The following is a 26298-nucleotide window of genomic DNA, read 5'->3' on the forward strand; positions in this document are numbered from 1 at the left end:
AAAAAAGGAAAATTCAACCAAAAAAAAAGACTGAGAAGCAGTTATCAGTAAGGGAGCAGGAATAGCAGCCAAATGATTTGCGCTGGAAGTTAAGTGAGGCAAGTGCATCAGAGGCGAGTGCGAGTAACTGTGGGAACCGCTGGTGATGGGTCATTTAAGATGAGACATGAGAATATCCCATCATCTCTACAAACAAGGGGTTTATTGATGACTTTGATTAAAGAAATTTTGGTGAAGTGGGTGGGGGAGTAAATACATCACTGGAGTGAATTCAAGAGAGAATTTGATAAGAGGAATTGGAGGCAGAAACTATAATGATTACTTAAAAATGTTTTAATTCAAAGAACAGGAGAGGAGAGGGGCAGTAACTGGAAGAGGAAGAGGGATACCGGTGTTTTGTTCATTTGTTTTTCAGGTAGGAGAAGTTCTAACAGGCTTGTCTGCTTAAGAGAATAAAGCACAGGAGAAGAAAAAGCTGGTGCTGCAGGATAGAGAAGGGACGAGCTGGAGTGTTGTCTTCGAGAAGAATGATAGGGAGAGGGGTTGAAGATCTGCAGCTAGAGAACCATGAATGAAAGAGCCGCACGGCAGTAGACCTCTGCCCACCACGCTGCGGGTAACGTGGAGGAGGGCACTGATTCCACACCCCTGTAACACTCCCCCCTTTCTTCCTTGTTACTGTTCTCCAATTTTTGTCTTCCGGATGAGCCTGGCCTCCTTTGCTGCTGAGTGCGGGTCTTTGACTAGGCTTTACCCACGAGGATCAGGCAGAAGTGCTGCTCGTAGCTCTGGGACCCATGCAGCTTAGGGAAGGCTGCGCTGCCCTCTCTCTCGCTGCTTTCTGCTGCCTGGATTGCAGATGCGATGGATGGACGTGGAGGAGCCTAACTGGACCGTTTCCTGATAGGTCTCGGTTTCTAAGAAAACAAAACTAAGGCAACTTCACAAGTCAGTTCTCTACTGGTGGACAGAACAGTAGGAGGGAAAGTGGGCCAAGGAAGGAGGGAAGACAAATGCAAAGTGGCATGTTTCTGGGGTACCCACAGCTTCACAGGAAAGCACAACTGGCTCCACAGTCATGGCAGACTGTAAGGGGGAAGACAGGAGCCTGGATATCTACGGTCTTTCATTAGCCAAACTTCTCACCTGGGCTGCTCATCTGTCCTGCTCTGAGCTGACTTACCTGTCCTTCTGGGAAGTTGCTGGAGAAAGCAAAGCCTCCTCTTGTTGGGTGGAGCCAAAGGTGGCTACTGGAGCTGCTGAGGCTCCTGTGCTGCTGTGGGCATGATGGGCAGAGGCCATGCTAACATGCGGCCCTCACCTCAGAGGAGGCCGGGGCAAGCAGTGGTTGGAGAAGACGAGATGATGGCTATGGAGGTCAGCACCGTGCAGTCGTGGGGCTGTGGGGCTGTGGGGCTCATCCCTGGGACTGCTCTGGCCAGAGCCAGGGCAGAGAGTCTGGGCTCATGTCCACACCCTTCCGTGACCAGGAGGGAGACAGGGAAGCAGGTAAGTCTCCAATTCTTCATCTGCTTCAAGAAAACGATTTGGGGTAAGTAAAAAGTACAGGGAGAGGTTTCAGTGCCGTGCTTGTTATCTGCATCTCAGGTCCAAGCATCCATCGCAGTCTAATTCCTCAGGGTCATATATTCATCTTATCTTCTAGTACTGGGTCATATCCACAGATCTGAGGTGAGGATGGGCCTCTATGGTGTCATCTTCTGATGCATCGTCACCGAGTTAGGTGAGGATGAAGTGTGTGTGGGGAAGGAACGTGCCCATGGCACCATCAGGGGGCCCAGCATCCTGTGGGTTAAACCAGCGTCAGCTTTGTCATCACACAGGGGAGAGGGCTTTTAAAATGTTCTGTTTGTCATTAGTGGAAATATGTAACTTGAAAAGCCCACCCCTCTCCATCTTTATTCACTTTCTACCCTGTTGTGAAGTCTATAAATAAAAAGCTAAACTAAGTGCTTCTCAAAAGGTGAGACGTAGAGAGGAGGAGGAGGAGGAGGAGGCAGGGCCACTTCTCTCTATAAAAGATGCTGTGCTTCAGACACGTGTAAAGAGAACGAGAGAAATGCCTGGGGTCACCTCGGGCCAGAGCGAGGACAGAGAGGAAGGACACGCATCAGATGAAGTGGTGGGCTGGTAAGGTGAGGCAGGGCATGACCCGGCTCCCGAGGTTTGGGCACCAGAGGCTGCTCCCCTGGGGTGCTCTCAGCTCCCTTGAGGGGGTTTTGGCTCTTGGAGGTGCTGGCGCTGACATCCGGGCTGGGAACCCTTAACGGCAGAGGAGAAGAAGAAATAAAAGCAGGCTGGAGAAAAGGACAGGGTAACCAAGAGATTCACAGGCCGTTGTCTGGCAAGGTCCGCTGATTCCCGTTAGTGCCTGGAGCCGTGATACAGGTAAGAAAGACTCGTCATTGTGAAGGGGCCCAGGTGGGGCCACAAGGGACAGGAAACTCAAAATGGAAGTGGCTTCAGCAGCACGGACGTCTATTTTTCTCTCACATAAGCGCCCAGAGGTGGGCCATCAGGGCGGTGTGGACACCGCGGCCTGGGTCCCGCTGCCACACCTGGGCCCCTCCCGGGGGCTGCGCAGGGCCCCTGCCCCCAGCTCCCACTGTAGATGCTGTCCCAGTCTCAGGAAGGCGAGCCCGAGGGGACAGGCCGGGCCGCCGGCGGAAGGGCCCCACACGATGGACACTGCATGCGTTCACATGCCACCTGCCACCTGCCAGGACGCAGCCATCGGACACGTCGAGCCGAAGGTTCGGCCAGAAGGTGAAACTTTCATCTGAAGTTGTCCTGTGTCCAGTGGAAACGCGGGAATTCTATTGCTGGGGGGAGAAGGGAAAACAGACTTCTGGGGGACGGCTAGAAATCTGCATCTCAGTCGTCTGAGCCACTGACCTTTGGTTTCCCAAGTCATTGTGTAACTTTGAACAGTGTATTTCCATTGTAATTCTTGGATCTTAGGCTAATATTACCATTTATTTTAATCCTTTGAGACTCTTATTGAGCAAGGCAGAAAACCAAATTTAGGTGGCATTTTCATACACAGTATTTGCAACTGAGTTTCCTGGGAGAGTCTGCAGGCCTGGCTGCGTCAGAGGGCGGCCTTCCCAGGCACGCATTTGAAAGGAAATGTATTTACCGACTGAGAAAGGGCCTCTCGGTTCGGCCTCTCTTTCCTTCAGCACGCGAGCGTCTGTTCCCTCGCTGAGCATCCGCACTCACGTCTCAGCCAGGGCGCAGAGGTGAGGAAGCCGCCCTCCGGCCTCGGGAATTCGGGGGCCTGGGTGTGGTGGTTGGGGGGCCCCGGGCAGGGCCTGGTCTGAGAGGGACCCACAGGGCGAGCTTGGAATAATCAGAGTTGGATTATTCTCCGTGGGAGAAAACCTGAGGCACAGATCATTGTAACGCATTAAATGCTTTTGTAAAGTTGTCCAATAGTTTTTAAAAATGACCTTTTTCTAGGAAAAGTAGAGTTAGGTTCAACTACTTCCTCAGTGAGTGTTGCAGTGGAAATCGTGGCCACCCTCTGAATGTGGTTCTCCTCGCTGCTCCCGGTCTTCCTCTCCCCAGGCGCCGGTGCTCCCCCACGCCCGAGGAACCGTCTCCCTCCTGCCCGGCCCTGGGGAGGGAAGTGGTGATGGTCCCCCAGGCCCGAGGAACCGTCTCCCTCCTGCCCGGCCCTGGGGGGGGGAGTGGTGATGGTCCCCCAGGCTCTGAGCCGTGGGGCTGACCTCCCGGACGCTGACACGCGTGTGGAATGAGGCGCCAGCCGAGCAAAGCCAGGGAGACTTAATTAAAGGACTTGTATTGAACAAGACGGAAGGAGAAACCGTTTTTCTACTAAACTGCAGGCCGAGGAACGCAAGTCTGAACTTCCCGGGCAGTCACCACCTGAAGAGAAGCTGCCTGAAAGGAAAGTGAATCAAGACGACAGAGCTGGGCTCCGGAGGCACGGCGCAGCCCAGGGTGCAGCCAGACCCGAAGCCGGGTTCGGGCCTGGACTTGTGCTTTCATTCCGCGAGAACCTGCGGGGGCCTCAGGCCAGCGTAGGGAGGGTTTCTGCACTGGCGGAGAGAGGGTGCTGGCAGCTCTGCAGAGATCCGGACGCAGGCAGGGAAGGGGCTAGCAACTGGGGGATCCAACTCTTCCGTCTTGGGTGCTCTACGTAAGATTTCCCACGCTGTGTGCCTTACACATAGGCTTTCCCACAAAACTGGTGATTCCATGAGAAGCACGCGGTTGCAGAGGCTCGCTGATTACATCAGGGCTTGGGGCTGCATCGTGCTAGATCCTGGAGGACTCTTGCAGTGAGGAGCCCAGCAGCAGTGTTTGAACAGCATCTCATGCTGCGCCTGTCCATGGCACCACTTCACTCTGTGCACGCTTCTTTGAGTAGCACAGTTTGTAAAATTCTGCCCTACAATTTCACCGGGAGGGAGATGCAGGCCATAGGTTAGAGGTAGCATTTAGGCTCTTTTACGGCCTTGGAGTTTAGTTTCTAGATTGGGAAAAATGGAAAAGAAATCTGTCATAATCACCCAGACAAGCTCTCCTGAAGCCCAACCTTGTCACCGTATCCTGCTCCACTCGGGAGTGAGTGTCGCTCCTGTTCATATTTGTGACATATTAAAGCTGACTGTTATTCTGGGTAATGAACACAGCGCTGCAAGATGTCAGCCGAAAAGGTGAAGTTCATCACAAAACCGTCTGAATGATTCCGATCAGACCTTGGCTTAACTCTGATTTCAAAGTGGGAGCCATGTTTTGAAAAATAGCATAATTCATTTTATTATCACTGGACTAATAACCTATATTTTAAAACGATTTAATTATATTTTCACTGCATTTCACAATGAATCTGACATAAGGCAGATAGAAAGTTATTTTGGAATTAGAGTATTTGTCATCATTTACATCCTTCTTCAGTTATTTTGTAAATAAGTATTTGGTTGAGAAAGGAAAGAAGACACAACATTGTCAACAGAATGCTGTGAACTATGCTACACATGCTCTCTTATTCAACAGTGAGTTCTCTAGGAGATTTCAAGTATGGTGCAGGTGTGATATTTGTAAGAAAAATAATGATTAAAAATAAGTAATATAGTTTTATCTTTCAGTTCAATTATTAACAGGTTCTTGGTTACAGTTCTTTTGAATCAGAGGTGTATTGACTTATCGGTCACTAAGTTCTCTGTGAAGCTGTGGGAGTTCTGCTGTCAGATTTTGGAATCTAAATGTGCTCGCCCCTCACAGCACCCTGCGCGGCCTCCCGTGGCCCCTGGCCCCACTCAGAGCCCACCGGTGGCCCCCGGCACGCATCAGAGTGTTCTCCTCTCTCTTCCTTGTCCAGTTGTCCGCATGGGTAACTCCTGGACTCTTCCAAGATTTTATTTAGATGCTATTTTCTCACTGAGTCCTGCCCGTAGGGTCCTACTTTTAGGTTGCGAACCACATCTGCACCTCCGAAGGCCCCTGGCCTGCTTTTCCATCTTCCCCATGGCACGCGCCCCACCTCACAGGAGAGGTGACCTACTGATGCCAGTGGCTTGTGGTGAGGCTGGGGCTGTGTCTGCTCCGCTGCCAGGATGGGGGTCTCCGAGGCAAGGAGTGCATTGGTTTGGACACTGCAGTATCCTCAGTTCCTAGGATAGTCCCTGGAGCATAGTAGGTGCTCAAACCATGTATTTGGAATGAAGGAACAGGTAAGATTTCACCTGTGAAGAGCAGAGAAACCCCAGATACCTGGCGAACCACAGCAGTGACGAAGTGGTCAATTGCATCTGGCCTTGCAGGGCCTGTCGGCTGGGGATTAACCTCGACCCTCCACTTATGGGGAGACCATTGGATCATTTGCATCCCATGTTAGCACAATAGTTTTCCCAACTTCTCCTATTCCAGAGAGAAAGGGACTGTAGCAGGTCTAGGCTTAGTTACACTGCCATGAAAAATCATGCTTAGGCTACGGCCAGATATCGAGAAATCAGCGCTACTTGCACTTGTTCACAGACCCCCGAATCCGGCAAATGCTCAGATGGCCTTCAGCGACTGGGCTTCCAATGCCCTTTCCCTCAGAGAGCATCCATCAGACCCCTGCTGGGGGTGAGTCGAGGCGCCCCTGCATCGGCACAGGGCCATCGACCCGCCAGTCCCGGCGGGGACCCGGCCCACGGACAGGTGGACAGGCCTGTGCCCAGGGCTGGGAGAGAGTCTGCACAGACTCAGCCGACGGCAGGGCCCCATGCCCGGGCAGGATTTTCCCCCGGGATGCACCAGTCCAAAGATAAGAAGAAAACTAAACTGAAGAGCTTGTATTTGCTGAAGGCACTTTACAGTGCCCGTAGTAGAAACTTTATTTGGGCCTTTCCAGAAGATCTTACTGGAAATATTAAAGAGATTAATTCTGAAAATCGTTAAAAAAATCTCACTCGTAAAGAAACTGTTAACAGTAGTCACTTCTGGAAATAGGGGGTTTGGGCGTAAGAGAAAGACTTTTCATTTTATACATATTTATGCTGTTTGAATGTTTTCAAGGTGACTGGATTACTTAAGAAAATTTGTCGGCATATTTTAGAGTGAACTCAGTTTCCCATACGTGCATCTCGAATTTCATGCAAAACAATTACTAAAATGGTAGAAACCATTTGAACATATGATCAAAAGCTTTTGTATAACACAGTGGTATGCCATGGGCCCTAAGGAAAAGGTTATAGCATATCCTGTATGTTATGGATATAGCAGTTCTCACCTCAGAAATGTGCATGGCCTCCCAATTTACTTATGCTTCAGCTGTTTGGAACAGGAAATGCATTTTTCCCTGTAAATTAATTTTGGACAGATGGACAGATGGACTAATTACACTGCAATTCTCTATATAACTCAAGAACAAATGCAAAAAGATTCACATATCTATGAAAAAAACATGTTAGTTGCTCTAAAGCTTCTAAGCACGGATCAGTCATACTTCAATGGAAAAGAAGCGTTTCCTGTTTCCACATGGGATGAAAGGACAATGTCCCCAGGTCCCCGGTGAGCAGAGTGGAGGGGCGTCTCTTCCCTCCAGCTCTTGCTGTGGAGAAAGCACAAAGCCCTCCAGGAATTCAGCATCCCCGAGGTCGTGGCGCCTGCAGCAGATCAGAGTTCTGGGGTAGGACAGAAGGTCTGGGATGGCTGAGGATGCTGAGAGGTAGGGGTCGGTGCTGGGGGATTTTAAGAGAAGAACCAGAGGCAGGAGCAGGCGGGTTGGGGTGGGGGGAGCTGGGGCACATCACATCGAGCAGCGGCAGGACAGAGGCCACTTCTCTGGATGCTTCATTTCCTCTGCCATCAGCACTGCTCAGTGAGTGCGGCGTCTGGAGTGCTTCTAGGGGTGGGTAGAGTGGGAGAGGCGGGGGTCACAGTGGCCCCCTGACACACCGGGGAGGTTCTCCGGCTCTCCTCCCACTAAGAGGAGGGGCCAACACCTGGGTGTTAGGGATCAGGGGCTGATAGCAGGGATGGTGTGGGAGAAACAAACTCAACAGATTCCCCTTTCCCTTTTCTCTTTTACTTCTGGGGACTGCAGCTGCCACTTTGAGATTTAAAATTAGCTTAATGGAAGGCTGGAATGTGGGAACAGAGAAGAGAAGGAGAGCCAGGGGCTGAAGATGCTGCTAAAGAGGAGAAACAAGGAAGGGGCCCAACTCCCACTTGAGCAGGTTTGCAGGGAAGCTGTACCTTTCCTCGCCATTCACCAGTCATCTCCTCCTCTCTATGACCCTGATGCTAAAATACCTTCAAAGTCTTCTCCCCAGCTTTGAAAAGGAAAGAAGTAGGGAAAGAATAAAAAGATAATGATAATTGTTTACTACTACTTTACCAGGCATTGTGCTAAGCCCTTTATATATGGAAGCAATTTAAACTTCATATTGACCCTATATCTAGATATTTATTGCTGGCTACACTTAATGGATGAGGAGACTGAGGCATGGAGAAGTTAAATAACTGGGCCTAGATTATACAGCTGGCTTGGTAGTTGCAGCTGCTTATTTGTATAATAAAGAGGGTGAGAAAAATCTCCAGGACTCCTTGGATTAGTTTTGTCAGAGGTCTAAGACATGCATTACACAGTTATCTTATAGGAACGCTATTTTACATGCAAAATAGCCAGAACAGAAAAACATAATTCTAAACTGAGATGGTATAACTCACTGTTTTGGTTTGTTAAAGCTGCTGGAATGCAACAGACTGGAAAGGGATCGGCGTTTAAAAAGGCAATTTATTAAGTTGCAAATTTACAGTTCTAATGCCATGAAAATATCCAAATTAAGGCACCAACAATAGGTTACTTGAACTCAAGAAAGGCTGATGCCACCCAGAAGACCTCTGTCAGCTGGAAAGGCCCCTCTGCTGGCTTTCTCTCCTGGCTTCTTGTTTCATAGGGTTTCCCTGGGGGCGTTTTCCTTCTGCTTCTCCAAAGGTCTCTGGCTGTGTGGGGTCTGTTGGCACTGAGCTTTTTCCAAAATGGTTCCCTCTTAAAGGGCTCCAGTGAGCAACCACACCTTGAATGGGTGGAGGCACATCTCCATGGAAACCATCTAACCAAAAGTTACCACCCACAATTGGGAGGGTCACATCTCCATGGAAACAATCAAAAAAGATCCAACTCAGCAATATTGAATGAGGATTAAAGGACATGGCTTTTCTGGGGTCGACAATAATTTTCAACCTGCACACTCTTTGTGCATTTTTAAAGGCAGAAAGCATCATGAAAAGACTGGTTGTTCAAAAGATTCTAACTACAAGTGAATAAATGAGCCTGAGAAAATTGCATTTTTAGTAGACTCTCTGGCAAGTGTTCTAAAAAGCTTTTATACTTAATATTGAGTAATACTTGTAAGAAAATTGATGGAAGCCTCATTGCTTGAATGAGGTAAAACTGTTGGGATGATCAAGATGAGATAATGGGTTTTCTCTATTTCATATATTTTGACCCTTAGTGGAAACACATTCCCCTTTTTCTAAGAGTTGGGTTGTATTTTGATTCATATTTTACTTTTTGTTTTGGAGCCTGTTACTTTTAGATCATTGGGAAACAATCAAAAGCTGTTTTAATATTTTATAATACATTTCTCATAGGGTTTGAAAACTCAAGTCACATTTAACAAACCAGCATCAAAATTTGAAGAGTAATTTTAATATTTAGATTACCTCTGTGGCTCACATTTTTATTTTAGAATTGAAATACATGGAGTAATAGAAGGCAAGAATGGAGTTTAGTATAAATCACAGGTAAATGTAAAGCTATCACATTAAAAATATAGAAAACAATTACTGTCTCCTACTTAATGGAACAAATAAATAATTAAAAAATATCGACTAAGCAAGGCACCATACTAGATATAAATACTTGCTACAAATTTAGCGTTACCTTAGTGCCCTCCTCGCAAACTCAGGGAGTCAGGGCTAAGAGAAGTCAGCAGGGTACATCATTCTGGAATGTCTGCTTTTGATAATCATCATCATCGACGATGACTCTGATCATGCTGCTTCCTGGGCGCAACCTCCCAGCGTGGAGCTGCACGAAGCAGTCGCTGACTCCCACCGCCCCTGCCTCCAGGACGGGTGAGCGCTGAGGACAAAGCCGCCCACTGCCTGCCTCCCGGCTACTTACCTAAATGACTGGTACTGGACATTCTAAGATATTATCTCAAAACCAATAAAAGGAAACTTAATATTAACGCTCACTATTGTATGCTTTTGTTATCCTCAAATTACATTTAAAGTGTTCACAAAGAGAGGTGAGAATGGCGTTGACTGCACTCCTGGCCGCGATAGGGATCTGAACATGGGGTTGATGGTTAGAAATGGGAGTGACCTAGGATGCAGGGGGGTGGTTCACTCCAAACCTATATGTAGGGTGCCTGGTTCAGTCCTCACGGAATCCCTAAAAGTTTATCTTCCCCATCTTATATAGAGGGAAAAGGAAGCCAGAAGCAGGGCAGTAAGAAAAAGCACAATCGTGTTTGCATCAGTGGCATCTCAGCTCACTGCTGTGAGCTGGGCTTGGGGGAAGCCCAGTCCATGTTCCCGACTTGGAGCAGAATTTCCGTCACAACAGGACAGGGCATAATTGTGAGGATGCACAGACAGGGTGCGGCATGAAGCCAAGGGTTCACCAGCATGGTGAGGGGCCAGACTGCAGCAGTCAGTAGAACTCAGCTGTCAGCCAGCCCGAGGACCGGAAGCTGCTGCTGCTCCTAAGCGTTGCTGATGCAATGAGTGAATCTCTGTGCATTTAGATAAGATGCATGTTTGCAGGACAGGACGGCAACGCACAGCCCACCGGTCAGACATGCCAGGGCATTCCAGTTCAGGACTCCTACTTTTAGGGGGATTTTTAACCAATTCCTTCACCTTTAGTAGTCAAAAATCAAAGCTTCAGCATTTATCAGTAGTTGGGCCTGTTTCTGAGGCCAGATCCCAAGTCTTGTCAGAATGAAGGACTCTCAAATCATGTGATATCAGGAGAACTGGAAATTTGTCCTGATTGTGAAAAACTACGTGCCTCTTTACTGTCACCTTACCCTCCTAGCATGACGTGGTCTTCCCTTTTAAAAACACTATAGTTATTGATAAACTACCAGAATGCAATACACCAGAAACGGAATGGCTTTTAAAAAGGGGAATTTAATAAGTTGCTAGTTTGCAGTTCTACGGCTGAGAAAATGTCCCAATTAAAACAAGTCTATAGAAATGTCCAATCTAAGACATCCAGGGAAAGATACCTTGATTCAAGAAGGCCGATGAAGTTCAGGGTTTCTCTCTCAAGTGAGAAGTCACATGGTGAACACAGTCAGGGTTTCTCTCTCATCTGGAAAGGCACATGGCAAACATGGCGTTATCTGCTAGCTTCTTCTCCTGGCTTCCTGTTTCATGAAGCTCCCTGGGAAGCATTTTCCTTCTTCATCTCCAAAGGTCACCGGCTGGTAAACTCTCTGCTTCGTGGTGCTGCAGCATACTCTGCTCTCTCCGAATCTCCTTCATTCTCCAAAAATGTTTCCTCTTTCATAGGACTTCAGAAACTTATCAAGACCCACCCAAATGGGTGGAGACATGTCATCACCTAATCCAGCTTAATGACCACTCTTGAGTAAATCATATCTCCTGGGAGATGATCTGATTACAGTTTCAAACATACAGTATTGAATAGGGATTATTCTGCCTTTATGAAATGGGATTTAGATTAAAACACGGCTTTTCTAGGGGACATATATCCTTTCAAACCAGCACAGGGAAGGAAAGGACCAGGATTGGAAAGATGGAAAATCTGGGATACGATTTAACCTCAACAAGACTTCGCATGGCCCTACCTGGAGCTCCTAAGCTGGAACGGCCCATGATATTTATCCATATTTGGGGCAAAAGGGCTGGATGTTGGCTAGTGTTTGGATACAGACTATCCTACCAGGCTGTCCTGGGAAGGCAGCAAAATCTTGGACAAGGTGACTCTTTTCTGCAGAGGCAGTTCCTAAAGAGAGTTAGAAGCTGAAGCATCTGGGAATACAAGTCTTGAGGCCTGGAGGGCATCTGGGGAATTCTGCGCCAGAGCCTTACTGAACCCACTCATCATCGGAAGTTGCACCCAAATTGTCCAAGTCTGGAGAAAGTTTACCTATGAACTCAAATTCCTATTGAAATATAAACAACTTATGTCAGCTACAACTAACAGATTTATTCAGAATAGGAATAAAGAACAAAATACCTGGCCAGTACAAGGAAAGAACATTAGCTATTAAAGTGACTGTGTCAGGAAGAAAGAGAAAGAGAAAGAGTCATAGTGAGCAAAAAAGAAAGAAAGAAGGAAGGAAAAAAGAAAAGGAAAGGAGGAAAGAAAGAAAGAAAAGGAAAGAAGGAAGGAAGAAAAAGAAAAAGAAAGAAAAAGAAAGGGCTATGGGCTATTTCATTAATTGCCATCAGATGGTCTTACATTACTAGGTAAAAAGTTTTTTTTCCCCGTCTAGGCAAAGCATGGGTCTATAAAAGTGAATTTTAGAGATCCACATTAGTCTGAAGCAGTCATGATGACCCCCACTACAGATTGGCTTTGTGGTTTCAAGAGCACCAAATATGGTTGTTTTAGTTTCCTTGTCGCCAAAGCAAATACCATGCCGTTGGTTGTCTTAAACAGTGGGAATTTACTGGCTCACTGTTCTGGGATAGAAGAAATCCAAAATTAAGCCTTCATCAAAGTGATGCTTTCCTCCTAAAAACCGGCCTTCTGGGGCTGCTGCCAGTGACCTTGTCCTTGGGTCCTCGTCACAGAGAATGCACGTGGGAGCTTCTCTTGGCCTCTCCCTTCTCTTCTGGGCCCAGGTGATTTTCAGCTCCTAGCTGCTCCCTCTGGCTTTTGTGGCTTTCACTCTTAGAAAGGACTCTAGTAACCCGGATTAAAGCCCAATCTGATTCATCTGGGCCACACCTTAGCAGAAGCCCCATCCAGAAGAGATCTTATTTACAATGGGCCCACACTCAAAAGAATGGATTAAGTTTGAGAACAAGCATTTCTGGGGTTCAAAGATTCAAACAGCCACAGGGACCATTGGACCACCTGCACTTTCTCTACAAAATTACAGGCCATCCTGTAACTTATTTGGTTTCTGACTTGTGATTTAGTTTCATGGACTAGGGTATACATTAAAACAAACTGGATTTCTTCCAGAATTAAAGCCTTCCAAAGGGTAAAGAGAAAAAATTTGAGAAAGTGCCAGTTGTGAAGACTTTTTAAGCAAGAGGCATTTCTTAAAATTAGAGTTTGAAGTGAGAAGTATCTAACCTAAGATAAGCATGCTGTTATCACACTTCCATATAATTGTGATTGGCAAAACCTTCTGGAGACTGGCAGTATTTAACAACTCTATTTTTATTAATTCTTATAGTTCCAGACAAATCTTCATTCTGAACACTCTCCAACATTGAAAATGCATGCTGGTTACATATTTGAAGATGAAGAGAACTGGGGATATTTTAATTAATAGCATCAAGAAGTCCTCACATAATCTTGAATAAGGCTCAGCATCTAAATATAGAAACCATGCCATTAATTCTTTTAATTAAACAAGGTGTTCACATGACTATTTTTAGGCTGAAAAAGCAATGGCATATTTTCAAAACCTATGTTCGTGCCTGTAGAGATAAAACTTCCAAATAATGATATGGGATAGCTTCCTCAATGTTGGTAAGTTTAGGCAGAGTCTGAACTGAGTGTTTGTACCTTAAGACTTTACAGAGAAGCCGTAAGTGCAAACTCATGTTCACGTGACACCCTGCTTAACAAATTCTTATGTGATAAACCCAGCAGGGGCAAAAAAAGAAAAAAGGATGCAAACGAGAGACGATAAAATGTCTTTATTTCACACTTAGCAAATTTAACTATCCTCTCCAGATTAGCACTAGATTCCCCCTGCTGAGACACCACAGAAGGTGTTCTGCCCTACGTTATAACACATCACAATAGAAAGGAAAATGACAAATACATGATGAGATTTAATTGTGGTATTTACCTTAGTTTGGGAAAGGAAAGGGACTTTTTAAGAAAAATTTATCTTGATTCTACTTTTTCTTTCCTGCTTGAGGAGAGAATAGCAGGCTTATTCCATGAGGCTAAATAAGGGTATCAGAGTATTGTTTGTACACAACACTGAACAGTTCACGAGGGGCATCCTCATTTTCATGATTCTTTTCATTTATTTCGAATAATGTTAACTCTCTTGATGTATTATTGTCAGTCCAAACACAAACAGTTTAATGTACTTTTATATATACACTAATTTAGAATGGCTCCAATTTGTCAAAGCTAAAAATTCTTCAACAATGGCCAAAGGTCTCTTTTACTTCTCTTTGATCTAGAAACCTTCCTCATCAGCAGACGAGGCCATGACCTCCTGGTCTCTGCCTGGTCCACCCGTAGCATGCAGGCTGGGTGGGTCTCCTTTTCCTGGGACCCACGTCACAGAATCAAGCAGACCACGACTAATTCCTTCCAGAGGATTTTTCCAGCCACCAGAAGCTGCTGCTATTTCATAGGATAACAAAAAAGTCGTTTGCTCAACTGGGCTAGGACCTAGCCACAGAGCCAAAGTGGCCATAGCTCTTAGGTTCTGAAAAACCCTCCTCCATCTGCCAGGGAACTGCAGAACCTCAGGGCCAGCTGAGCTCATCTACATTCACACTTCTACCCTCGATCCTACGCCAGTTTCCAGGCAGCCTTTACTTTCTCTCCTACACTTATCCATAAATTGCTGTGCTGTGGCACCTCTGAAACATCAAAGTAAGCCGTTCAACTCTTTGGCCTTAACCTCCTGCTTTTCAGCTTTTCCACTCAGAAAAGTTTTTCCAGTTCTCGAGTTCTTCAATTACTTGGGAACCTGGCTCCTGTACTGTACATATTTTACCCCACTATCCATTCAATCTTTCCAGCTTGCAGGTTTCTCCTTGGGCTCCATTTGGTGCCGGCACCATCCCACATCTCTGCTTGTTCTTTCTACCTTCTGTCTTGTTGGAGCAGAAGAGTTCCCCTGCCTTCTGTTCCAGACGAGACCCCTCATCTGATGAAATGAATGAGACCCCATTTCATTCTGCTTTCTTTTTCAGGGATATTGATCTATTGGTGATATTCCCTCTCACCATAGTTTCAACACCTTATGTCCCCTACCCTGCTCACTCTCTCTCAGATTCAAACACCCTCAATTCTCTTTTGTCTTAAAAATGACAGTACATCTATCCCATAGTCTCTTTCCTCTACACTTGATCTTTATATCTATTTGTCACAGGAAAATTTTGTAAAAGAGTTATGGCACTTACTGACTCTGTTTTCTTGTCTTCCACCATCCCTCTGTGGCTACTCTCTTCACAGTCCTCCACAGTATCCTTTCGATAAATATAATATGTTGTTTCACATCTTGGAACTATTAGCAACATTTAACACAGTTCACACTCACTCTTAAAACACTCCTTTTCCAGGATCTCTAGGGCAATATACCCACCTGGATTTTAGCCTGCTGCTCTGGCTGCTCCTTCCCAGTTGCTTTGCAGGTGCCAATAATGTTACCTGTTCCTTGAATGGTAGGTCATCATTGAAATCTCTTTTCATTAAGGAGCTTAATGGCTCCCATGACTTCAAAGGCAAATAGGAAAGTTGACATCTTCCAAATCTGTATGTCTAATCGAGAGCTCTTTCCTGAGCTCCAGGCCAGTGAAGCCATTTATTTATTGAGTGTTTCTAATTGCATACCACATTGGCACTTTCAAATCAACCCATCTAAAGCTGAACTTGCTATCTACTGTGGGAAACCTGCTTCTCCTCGAGGGTATACTTAAGAGAAGATCCACCCAGCTGCTGAGAGGATGTCAAAAATCTGGGACTCATACAAGACTCTTAGCTCTCCTGAACCCTCCCTTTCTGAACAAATCAATTCTTAAGATCTGTTGACTTTACTTCCAAAATATCTCTCAATCTTGCCCATGAGCCCTGGTTCCAGGTGAAATTGTTCTCTCAAGGGAACCTAACAGTGGCTCTTCCCAACTCCAGCCACTTTTCCATGCTGCAGACAGGATGATCTTTCCAAAATCTTATTATCTGAACTTGCTACCATCATGCTCAAAACTCTTCATTGCCTGTTTATGAGAGTTCAATCTCCAGTTCATGGCTTACAAAGTCTTGTTTTGCTGACACCTCACCCCACTCCCTGGCCTCATTCTCCATGTTTCACCATATTAAATTAATTTCCTTTATCTAAAGGTGTTTAATCTCTCTGTGGTCCAGTCTTTGGCCATGCTTCACCACTATCTCTTCCCTAACTTTTTCTCCAGTTTCTTTACCTGCCTAACTTCCAGCTTATGACTCAATGTAATGAAATGAAATTACAATATAAAGTGTACTATGTGTGGGAAAGTATAGCATTCAGTTATCTCACAAACAAGGAAAAGAGAAGTCATACTGGACCCTTGCTGCCCACTATGCCCAGTATGACTTCTCTTTGCCCTGTTCGTGAGATAACTGAATGCTATACTTTCCCACACATAGTACCCAAATTGCAATTTCATTTCACTGTCTTCAACATAACTTTATTGAAATCTCCATTAGAGCAGTGATTTTTGTCCAGCTCACTTACCATTATTTTCCCAGTCATTAGCATAGGAAATATGTAACAAATTTTTCTTGTGCAAATACATAATTGAGTACATAAACATTACTGAATGTCTGTGATACTTTTTAGGTCATGAGATGGAAGTCTAAAGTTAAATGCATACACAGCTATCAAGAAAACTATAACTGAAATGGAAAGAGAAAACTGTACTTACCAACCTTTACAAAAGAAGAATTAAAAAGAAAATGCCTACGTGTGTTGCTTGATCTTTAAATTTAATGAAAGTTCAAGAATAAGGCATGAAAACTAAGAAAGGGAAGGAGGTGGAAATCATATTATGTAGTTCCTTAAAGCAAGCCAAAGAGGTTAGGTTTGAAGCAGCCAAGGGTTCTTCAGGTACCATTAGAACTGTAACGTCTTGACTTGAAAAGGGAACAATTTAAACAACTAAACTTGATTGTTTTGGCAAAATAATAGCCAGCATCATTCTCAGTCTCCCAGAATTGAATTGCTCATTTCTTCTTTCTTCTGCAGGGTCAATTTTTATTGGCAGTCAACTGTAGATCTTGGAGAACGCAGTATCTCTCCTGGAGGGGTCCTGGACTGTGGTCAGCTGTGCTCAGTAATGCAGAGGCCACAGGAGGCGTTGGAGAAGTCCCTGGACCTAGCCCAGCAGGAAGGCGCCGCGTGACTCCCACATCGCACAGTTTCAACAGTTGCTGGTGTCAGCCCAACTACTCTCTGTTTGCTTTGTACTTTAACAAAAAGTCTGACATTGGCATAATATCACTATTAAAGATACTGCATAGCAATGATTTTTCTTGCATCACTCCAAAATTTAACGCATTCTCATATAAATCGTCTTTCCCAAACTCATTTACTTAACACTATAACGTCTTGAACGTCAAGCTGTACATCGGTAAAGTAATGATAACAGCACGTGAATTTTAGGGTTGTTGAGAATGAAATGAATTAAATGTTGCTTTGCACCCTTATTTATTTCCCTTTATTGAACAAAATAATATTCCATTATTTCTAAAGCACACTGAGGATGGGGTAGCTCATAGCAAGTCCAATCTCTGGGTCGGCCTGAGGTTTCTGATTTTCCCACCTGAAAGGCCCGAGGGCTGCAGGGATTATTGTCTTTGAAACACCTGGAATTCACTGGACACCCACATGGAAGTCTGAGCTACTGACCTACAGCTCTTCAAACTGCATCTGATGCATAAGGAGTGCTTCAGGTGTGCTTGGAGCTTTATGCTAACCTTGTGAATGCAAGTGCAGGGCAGATCAGATCCCCATTTGCAGAAGAGGAGCCTGAGACACGGAAATAGATGTGAATGTAGCCAGAAGGTTCTTTCTAGGACTTGAATGATTCTGAGCAGGAAAGGGACTCTCAGAACATCCTCTGCCAACTGCTTAACTTAACCAAACCAAGAAGTCTACGGGGAGGGAAGGGGAATCAAAGATACACCTAAGATTTTAATACATCTTCCCATTTGATGAGTGCTGCTGCCACGTGGAGCCTCCAGGGCCCCTTCTCATTGTGGGCGCTCTGTTAGGAAATGTGGAGACACAAAAGAAACTTGATCCCATAGGGATGCTTGCCAATTACATCTAGTCTTTGTGCTGTGGACAATGTTAAGTGTGTTAAGCACACAGATTCAAATTGCTAGTCATAAAATATGCTCATGTAATTTTAAGGATTATTTACCTAAAATTTGGTTTTGCTGTTGGATTTCCCTGCTTCTCTCGATGAAAAAAATCCTCCAAAATTGATCCAATATTTTTCTGAATTCAGAGTAGAAGTACTAAATCTGTCACATTGCAATCTTAATTTTCTTGAAATATAACTAGAGGACATTGAAAGTGCCAAAAATCTAAGGTAATCTACTCCTAGGACAAAAATAAAGCACTCCTGTGCATACACACAGACACACACACACACACACACAACACAAGGAAAATAGCACTGTGAATATTCAATAGAGCATAACTACCAAGATATTTAGCGAAAACAGAGGAGACTTCTGCAAATTAATTATGATTTAGTCACCTGCATTTTATTCTTTCTCCCCATATACTAGCTTTAAAAATTATGAATTGTTTATTTCATTTTCCAAGATTTTTCCTGATGTGACTTATAAAAACAATGCTATTCCTCAAAGGTATTTGTTGAATAAATATTCTTTGGGCTGATTGTATGTATTTTTTTTGGAGGGGGAGTACATGGTCTGGAAATTGAATCTGGGTCTCCACTCACACATTCCAGTTGTATATATATATGTATTTTTATATTTATATTCATAATTATTATATTTTATTATATTTATATTTATTATATACTTATATTTTTAACATTTAGATTAAAATATATATATAAATTATCTGAAATTGCATCAATAGTAATTTGTCATTTTGTTTAATGAAATTAGATTTTAGCACTCAAAAAACTGAAGGAGAAAACAACAACAACCAATAAATTAATGGATACATGGAGTAACATGATGATTAGGCTGATCGACACTTGTTGCAACATTCCTAACTAAACAATGACTTACCAAAATGGTCTTTCCTTCCATTTTAAAAACTACTATCAGGGTGCACGCGTGGTTCAGTGGTGGAATGCTCGCCTTCCATGCGGGAGACCGGCTTTCATTCTCGGACAGCGCACCTGAGAAAAAACAACAACAAAAACTAATATCAGAAGAAAGTGGCAATAAATTTTGCCTTCAATAAAAGACTTTAAAATGGACAAATACTCAAATATATCCTTTTAATATATTTAGGAGAGGGAAAGATTCTAGGCCTTGGAATATGGCATATTTCTGGAATCTTCCATTGCGTGGACATCTAAGATAACTGTAATTTAGTGATAAAGAGCAAGCCTTGATAGTAAATATGACTCACACTAGAATGAATGGCAGAGTGATTATGATAAAAGTAGGCTCCCCAAAGAAATAAGAGCATAATGTTCAGATGCAGAAAACTTTTAACATTATACCGGAAACCTCTGGTGGGTCCCAGATGCTTCCCTTCAGAAGGAAAAATGGGCCATAATTCAGTGGACCATTATTGGACAACACAATTTGAAAGTTTTTTTTCCATGTCTTTGAGTGACTATTGATTGAAATAATGCAGAAATATATTCTATACAATTTAACTAATTTAAAATTCTGTGTGCAAAATATGTGAAAAATTCTGTCTTAGGTACTGCAGAAAAGGTAAAGATGAATGAGAAATTATCTTGAAGGTGTTTTGTTGTTTTTTTTTTGGTTGAATCTGTAAAGAAATCAAGTAGGCTGTGTAAAAGTAATAGAAAAGAAGAAAGAACAACTAATTTATATTATTGAGAAATTTAAATTAAACCATGTACCCTGATTTATGTAACTCACTACAAGCAAGTTGCTATATTCATTTGGCTTCCCCACATGCAATGGATTATACGTAAACCTCAAACTCTCCAGGAATTATTAATGTTTATCTTGCATGTACTAAGTATGAATGAGCTTAATGGGGCAGTGCTGTAAATAAATTACCTTCACACACATATTGCCTCAAACTTTGTCATATTGGTAAGAAATATTAATAATAGAGTAGTTTTGAAATTATTGATTAACTGATTTATATTCTGAATGGCTCTACAATAATTTGAGGTAGAATTGGGTTAATTTACTACGTTGCTTTTCTAAGTATTCTAAATATAGAACATTTTTCAAGTTTTAGTCTTTATCTGTTCACCATACATGCCACCAATAGTGTGCATGGAAAATAATGAAATAGATAATTCTGAGTATAGTTCCACTGGTCTTCAAGTAGTGATTTCTTATCCAGATGTCCATGTAGGTAATAGGCCATGATTAAAAGGAGCTTTTAGTGAGGTGTGATGGTGGCTCAGTGACAGAATTATTGCCCGCCATGTGGGAGACCCAGATTTCATTCCTGGAGCCTGCCCATGCATAAAAACGAAAACAAAACAAACAACAAAAAATGAGTTTTCATATGATTATACTTACTGTTAGAATCCCCTCTCTCATCCATTTTGTATCACAAAATCCCGTAATTACACATTATGCAAATGTGTTGAGTGAGAATCATCTAACAGGAAGATATTTTCAAAGATTTATTGTGGGTCTGGTGTGTTTGGGAGAGTAAATACCTGTATGTAGGTATGCCTATGCCTATATCTGATTCTAAGTCTATAATAACTCTCCAACTGCCCATGATGATGTCAGAGGAAAGAGAAACTAAAAAATGCTTTGCGTAGGACACCAGGGGAATGTCCAGAGGCAAAGTATCGCAGCACGTTGCGAAATCATGTTCACGGCCAGAGGCCAGAGTGGTACCTGGCTGGGGGTCGCCTGTGTGGGCTGTTAGGGGATGCCCCTCCACTTTCCTCCACCCTGAGCAAGACAAGGTCACCACGGTCTCAAGGCTCAGCAGGGCCAGCCCCGGTGCTCCTTCTGCAGCCACGAGCACCAGACTCCCCATCTAGCTTAGAACTGCGCGGGCTGGGCTCTGCATGCTTGTCCCGCAGGAAGGGGGTTCCCAGCCTGTTCACAGTCACAAGGCGACAAGAGCCTGCCTGTAGGAGAATACATCAATACATACATTTGCAGACATTTATCTTTTTACTCGGGGCTACCTTTACACATGCATTTTCTTCAAACACTGGGGTCTAAAGACACAATCATATTTAATTTTCGCAATCTGATTTCTGATTAAGATTTACAGTACAAAAATTGGGGAGGTCTACACTTTTGCACTCATAACTGCTTGTGCATGCTGCCAGCAACTTCAAGACAGTAGCATACAGAGAACTGATGTCACTGTGGGTGCAACCTGGAGAAAAACATTTTCTCTTTTAAGAGATGAAAGTATCTGACACAACTACAAATGAGCTGAGAAAAGCATTTCACCAACCGCATTGCTTTTTCTATACATGCTGCCCTAAGTTTGCTTTAGTGAGCCAAGTCCATGGCTTCCTAAACTTGCAACAATGTGGCGCACTGTTTCCTTTGCAAATGGTTACCTAGCAGGGAGTCTTTGGTTTTAAAAGTTAAGCTAATTAGTGTCTTGGATGTTAAAGCTATGACCTTCTGATACCAAAAGGTGACAAAGGAAAGGTTACACAAAACCTCCAGAGGTGGATTCAGCACTAAGTCACGCCCCTGCATGCATTTAGTCTCGAATCTGCACCCAGTCTTTGTCGGCTTTTATTGCAAAACCATGAAGGTACACCTGAAATCTGCAGAAAAAGCTATTTTGGGAAAAAATCATTCGGAGGTAAATTTTAATTACTATTCACTCCCCGACCCCGAGGGCAGATTCATGGAGGGTGGGGGGCTCCCTGCTACTGGGGCTGGGGGAGCTGTTGTGCGTGGGGGGTGGGGGTGATGAGGAGGCGCCTGTGAGCGGCAGATGCCTGGGCCCTGGGCAGCTGGCTAAGCCCACGTTTTGTTATGAAACAGGCTCACTGAAAAAAAGTATTTTTGTTTTAATACTTTTCTTAGCAGAGCCTAGAATCCCATTTCTCCTTAAGTGGAACGTGATTTCTGTGTTATCCAAAGTAATCTTCCTCTGTTCTTTTTATTGCCAAAGCAATTCCGATAGACACACTCTATGCACCAACCCCCCTTTCTGCAGCCTTGTTTACTTACTTCAAACAAAGTGTGTGGCAATGTGGATTTTTCAAAAGGTCAGTCCTCAGGAAGACCAGGAGAGCTGAGATTCTACATTCTCAGTACCTGCAACATCTGTTCTTCCCTTTGCTTCCTGAGATTCAACTAGACCCGAGGCAGCGTTTCCATGGAGGCAGTTGTTGTCAGAGTTATTTCGACTACAAACAGACTTCGCAATTCTCATGCTTTTGTGCAAGTTTCATGGTTTTAAACCCTATCTTGGGCTTTTCTTCCTCTTTTCTTTGATCTTATGCCAGAAAAATCTTAAAAGGCAGAGTGAGTTTGTGGTGTTTGCTCATTTTTCATTTTGCAGTTCTGAGACAGACATATCAGAAAAATCAGAAGCCTTTACCCTGGTACAAGCGACCCTCAGCAGCTGTCTGCATATGCACAAGTATATGCACATGTATTTGTAGTTGTATATGTTTGCTCATTCGTTTCTCCTTCTGACTGAGTGTGTATTTGTGACATCGTGTTTGTATTTCCACTGGTGAAAACTTAAAGCTGGAAGATAACATGGAGGTGGGGTAAGATACATTTTACAAGTTAGAAAATACTTTTAAAAGGAAAGAATTCAGAGTTTTGGCTTGTGCAATATTTGAAGAAAGCAAATGTTGCTCCTTTTGAAAAAGGTCTAAGTTTATTATAGAATTAGACAAAGTATATATTATATAAAGGAAACCCTTGTACCATTTCTTTTGAGCAGTGTTTCTGAATTATCACTGAAGGTGTCAGGGGAATAATAAAAGGGTAACTAGTTGCACATAACATATCCCATCCAACCAGGGAAATGTCACCAGAAATGAGACCAAGCAGAGGCAGCACTGCATTTCCATATGGGAAAATTTATAAACTAACAGTTAAATGGATTTAGTGCCCCCAGTCATCCTGAGTCATGCATCAAAGCCTGAGCTCTTAGAAATAAAGGGAGTGGGATGGGGTGGGGTGGAGGCAGCTGAGGCCTGGTGCCATATCCCACAGGCTTTGCTTTGACCTGCCCGGGGAGAGCTGCTGCCATGTGCTGCTATCCCCAGAGGAAGCGTGGGTGGCAGGGGCCTGAGCCGCTTCTCGGCCTCACACTCACGGGGCAGTAGCTCAGCTGTATCCTTCATCCCTGCAGAGATTTATTCAAAGAGAAGAAAAAACACAGAGAGATTGGCAGTGGATACAGCATCACCTCTTAAGGAAGAAGAAAAGTAAGGGGATGTTTGGGTTTCAGGAAGAGCAATATGGATTGACACCTGGTTGAGTTATTCCTCTGGAGAGATGTGGGCAGCTGTGCTCAGGTGCAGGATGGAGCAGAATTCAGGGCCAGGATGACACCACCCTGAGGGGGCTCTGGAGAAGTCCCCGAGGAGGGTTGATGTGACGCCAGGTTTTGAATAGCTTAGTTGCTGGCCCCTTTAGGCTTCATTACAGCTGGGGACTAATCTCTGGACACTTTCTGTTTGTTTTCCTCCTAAGAGTTAACACGATCTGCTCACCACCTGTTCAAAGGTCCAAAATGTTATTTGAAAACCCAGAAAGAGAAGTGGCCATTTTCTAGTGGTGAAAATGCAAAATGCAAAATGCTTTTCCCCTGCCTTTCTTGTTGCATGTGAACATTGGCTTTCTATGTGAATTGTGAGACCTGCTTCTCATCATGAATTTTCTTTCAGTAGTTTCGAGACTCAGGAAAAGCATTGTCAGAGACCAAAGCTGTAGATGTTGAGGCAAATCCAGGGTTGAGAACGGGTGATGGCAGCTTGCTTATATCAGTACTCATGACATGCTCAAACCCGATTCCCAGTCCTACCCGTGAGGGAAATGGGAGCTGGAAGTGCTGCAGTGAGTGCCCCGTGGTCTCAGGGCTCCCCTGACTGTCCACAGCTTCTCCCTAAGGCCCCTGTGTGATAACCAGAGGCCCATGTGTGTTTATTGAATGACATCATCACATGGGGCTCCCGGTGATTAAAAGACATGGGCTCTCCCTAAGTAATGGTTTTCAAGGGGGAGAGAGCAGGTGGGGCTTTAGAGATGTTTTTTCTTCTCAAAATGAGTTAGTGTAGCCTAACACAGAAGAGAGACAGGGATAAGCTCATTTATACCAGCTGCGGCAATCCTCAGAATGTCGGTGCAAAGGATCCATCTTGAAATGCCTCGTAGTGTCCACTTATCCTCTCCGCAAGTGCGCTGTGCGCTTATTTTACTGTCGGTGAACATCCGATTCTGTTACAGAAGACACTAAAACAAACGAGCTGGATGGAACCCATGTGATGTGCTAAGAACATCTGTATCAGAAAGGTGGCTGATTGGCTAAGTTCATTCCATCTGCAAACCTAATACCCCGTTGGCATGGTCTGGCATAGCTGTGGGTTCCAGAAGGGGGGCCTGACAGCTTGGAGTGGCCATTACTCTGCCTAGGGCAGGGAGGCACCTGCTGCCCCTCAGGTGTCCTGCAGGCTGCCCCCAAGGCCAAGTAACTTTCCATGAGAGAACTGCACTCTTGAGTTCACCTTTCACTTGTTTTGCACTGAATTACTCCCGTTCGCAGTCTTGGCCTCAGGAGTCCCTCCCACAGCCCCGGCTCAGAAACTGGGGGCCCCAAGCCCTACCCAGCCCTTCCCGTGATGCTACAGGGGAACACGGAATACAGGCAAAACCTGCCCCGTCCACAACAAAGTGATTCATCCAAACCCGCAGCCTGTATACACTGCTGTGATTCACCCAAATCCAGGGTGACCACGTCCTTGGCTGATGGGGCTTTCAGTGCCGAGACCAGAGACTGTCCTTAAAAACTGGGGTATCAAAGCCCCGCCCTGATGCTCCTGCCCACCTCCTGGGCAGCTCCTTTTGCCCTGGGATGAGAAGTAACCCCGCTGGGCAGAACCCTGCACAAGGAATCAAAAGCTTTTGCTCTGAGGCCCAAGTGTCCATGTGCCTGAGGGCATATCCTCTTACTCTTTGTCCCTAAATTTCTTCAGCATTAGAAGGAAGTGTTTGGACCTGCTTATCACAAAGTTTCCTTTTGATTCTGAGAAGCTTTGATATTTTTGTCTGTTTTTGGTGAAGTTATTACCAAATCAGGGATGTGGGTTTCAGTGGAAAAGTTCAATGCCAGGGCTCTTGTCCTTCTCCCAGTAGGGCTCCTGACCGGCCATGCACGGGGCAGCTGTTTGCAGCTCTCACTGGTTTCGACTATTTACATTGAAAGTACTTTGACTCTTTTTGGAGTCTTCCCAGATTCAACAAATATTTGGTGTTCGGGGCATTCAAAGCTTTTAAATAGAGTGAGCAAGCATATAATTAGGCTTGAGTTTCTCTCATGACCCAAGGCAACGCTTGTTCCAAAATGTCCTAAAGTTCTGTAAATAATTACGGCGTTTGTGTGTGCATTTGGAACAATGTCGCTGTTTCATAAAGACTCTCCTTTTTGCTCTACCACACATAGAAATATGAATTGCTGATTCAATGAAATAGAAAGCAGATATCTCAAAATAAAGCACAAACGTGATGAGATGGCATACTTAAGCTGCACGTGGGGTTCATAAAACGTAATTAATCATGCAAATATGCACAGTGGAAAGTTGGATTTCTGGAATATTGGCTTCAGGTGAGAAGGATAAAATGTTTAAATTCTGTTGAGAGGAGTTTTACTACATTGCTTAGGAGCACGCGTCCTCGGGGGAAGGGAGTTAGAAGAGCGGAGCAAACTTTATGGCTACGTGTGTTCCTTCCGAACAATGGCCCTTTGCTGTGTGGCCTCTTCTGACCCCTGACAGCTGATACACTGCAAGGACTGGGCCTGCCTGGCCCCCACCCAGGCATCCCAAGCAGCCCCTGAGGAGACAGAGGTCTTCTCTTTATGGTCCTCCTATTATCACCTCCCGTGAATGTCTACAGCAAGGAATCCAACAACGCGCTGTCCCCACATACTCGATGCAGAGCTGGCATTGGCCCTGCCTCCCTGGCCTGCACTGCTGCGTCCGACAGGGTCCCTGACCCCACCCTGTGCATAGGCCAGGGAGTCTGCACTAAGCCCCCAGAGTTGGGACACCAGGTGTGTTTAGTTATACCTCTGCACCATAATACCAACAGGAGAATGAGGGAAAGTGAAGGAGAGCAGGTTGAAAGAGCACCTGCGAGTGTGGTTGTTACGAAGCGACTCCACTGGCAAACCTTCGTGGGCCATCTCTCCGGTCTATAGTGGAGGCAGTTTGGACAATGCGATTTTTCTATCAGTTTTTTCTCTATTGCCCGTTCATTTCCTATGGGCTTGAGTAATTATTATCCTGGTGATTTTTTCAGCTTGTCCTTCCTTCTCTGATGTCTCCTGTTCAGTGTGACAACTCGCAGGAACATGGGCTTCATAACTTAGGAGCAACTTGCCTTCTCAAAAAGCATGGTTAGATATTGCAGGAAGACTGGTGCTGCCACAACAAATGGCATTGCAAGATAGCTGCGTGCAGAGGCCAGCCCCTGATCGCAGGAGC

The 26298-nt window shown here is 44.6% G+C and overlaps 2 long non-coding RNA genes across 2 annotated transcripts in view; one reads left to right on the forward strand and one right to left on the reverse strand.

Annotated features, from left to right (window-relative positions):
* Positions 1–16960, forward strand: part of LOC143657696 (uncharacterized) — a 32342-nt gene extending 15382 nt beyond the window's left edge. Inside the window, exon 3 of the long non-coding RNA XR_013162955.1 lies at positions 16680–16960. This is a non-coding gene — a long non-coding RNA (uncharacterized LOC143657696). The remainder of the gene's footprint in view (positions 1–16679) is intronic.
* On the reverse strand, positions 12949–20724 carry LOC143657698 (uncharacterized). The gene is made up of 3 exons (XR_013162957.1): positions 20492–20724; positions 18707–18819; positions 12949–13075 (listed from the first exon to the last, which is right to left on the reverse strand). It is a non-coding gene; the product is annotated as an uncharacterized LOC143657698 (long non-coding RNA).
* Between the last annotated feature and the right edge of the window lie 5574 nt (positions 20725–26298).

The sequence above is a fragment of the Tamandua tetradactyla genome, chromosome 15, assembly GCF_023851605.1.
Source record: "Tamandua tetradactyla isolate mTamTet1 chromosome 15, mTamTet1.pri, whole genome shotgun sequence".
NCBI classification, from domain to species: Eukaryota; Metazoa; Chordata; class Mammalia; order Pilosa; family Myrmecophagidae; genus Tamandua; species Tamandua tetradactyla.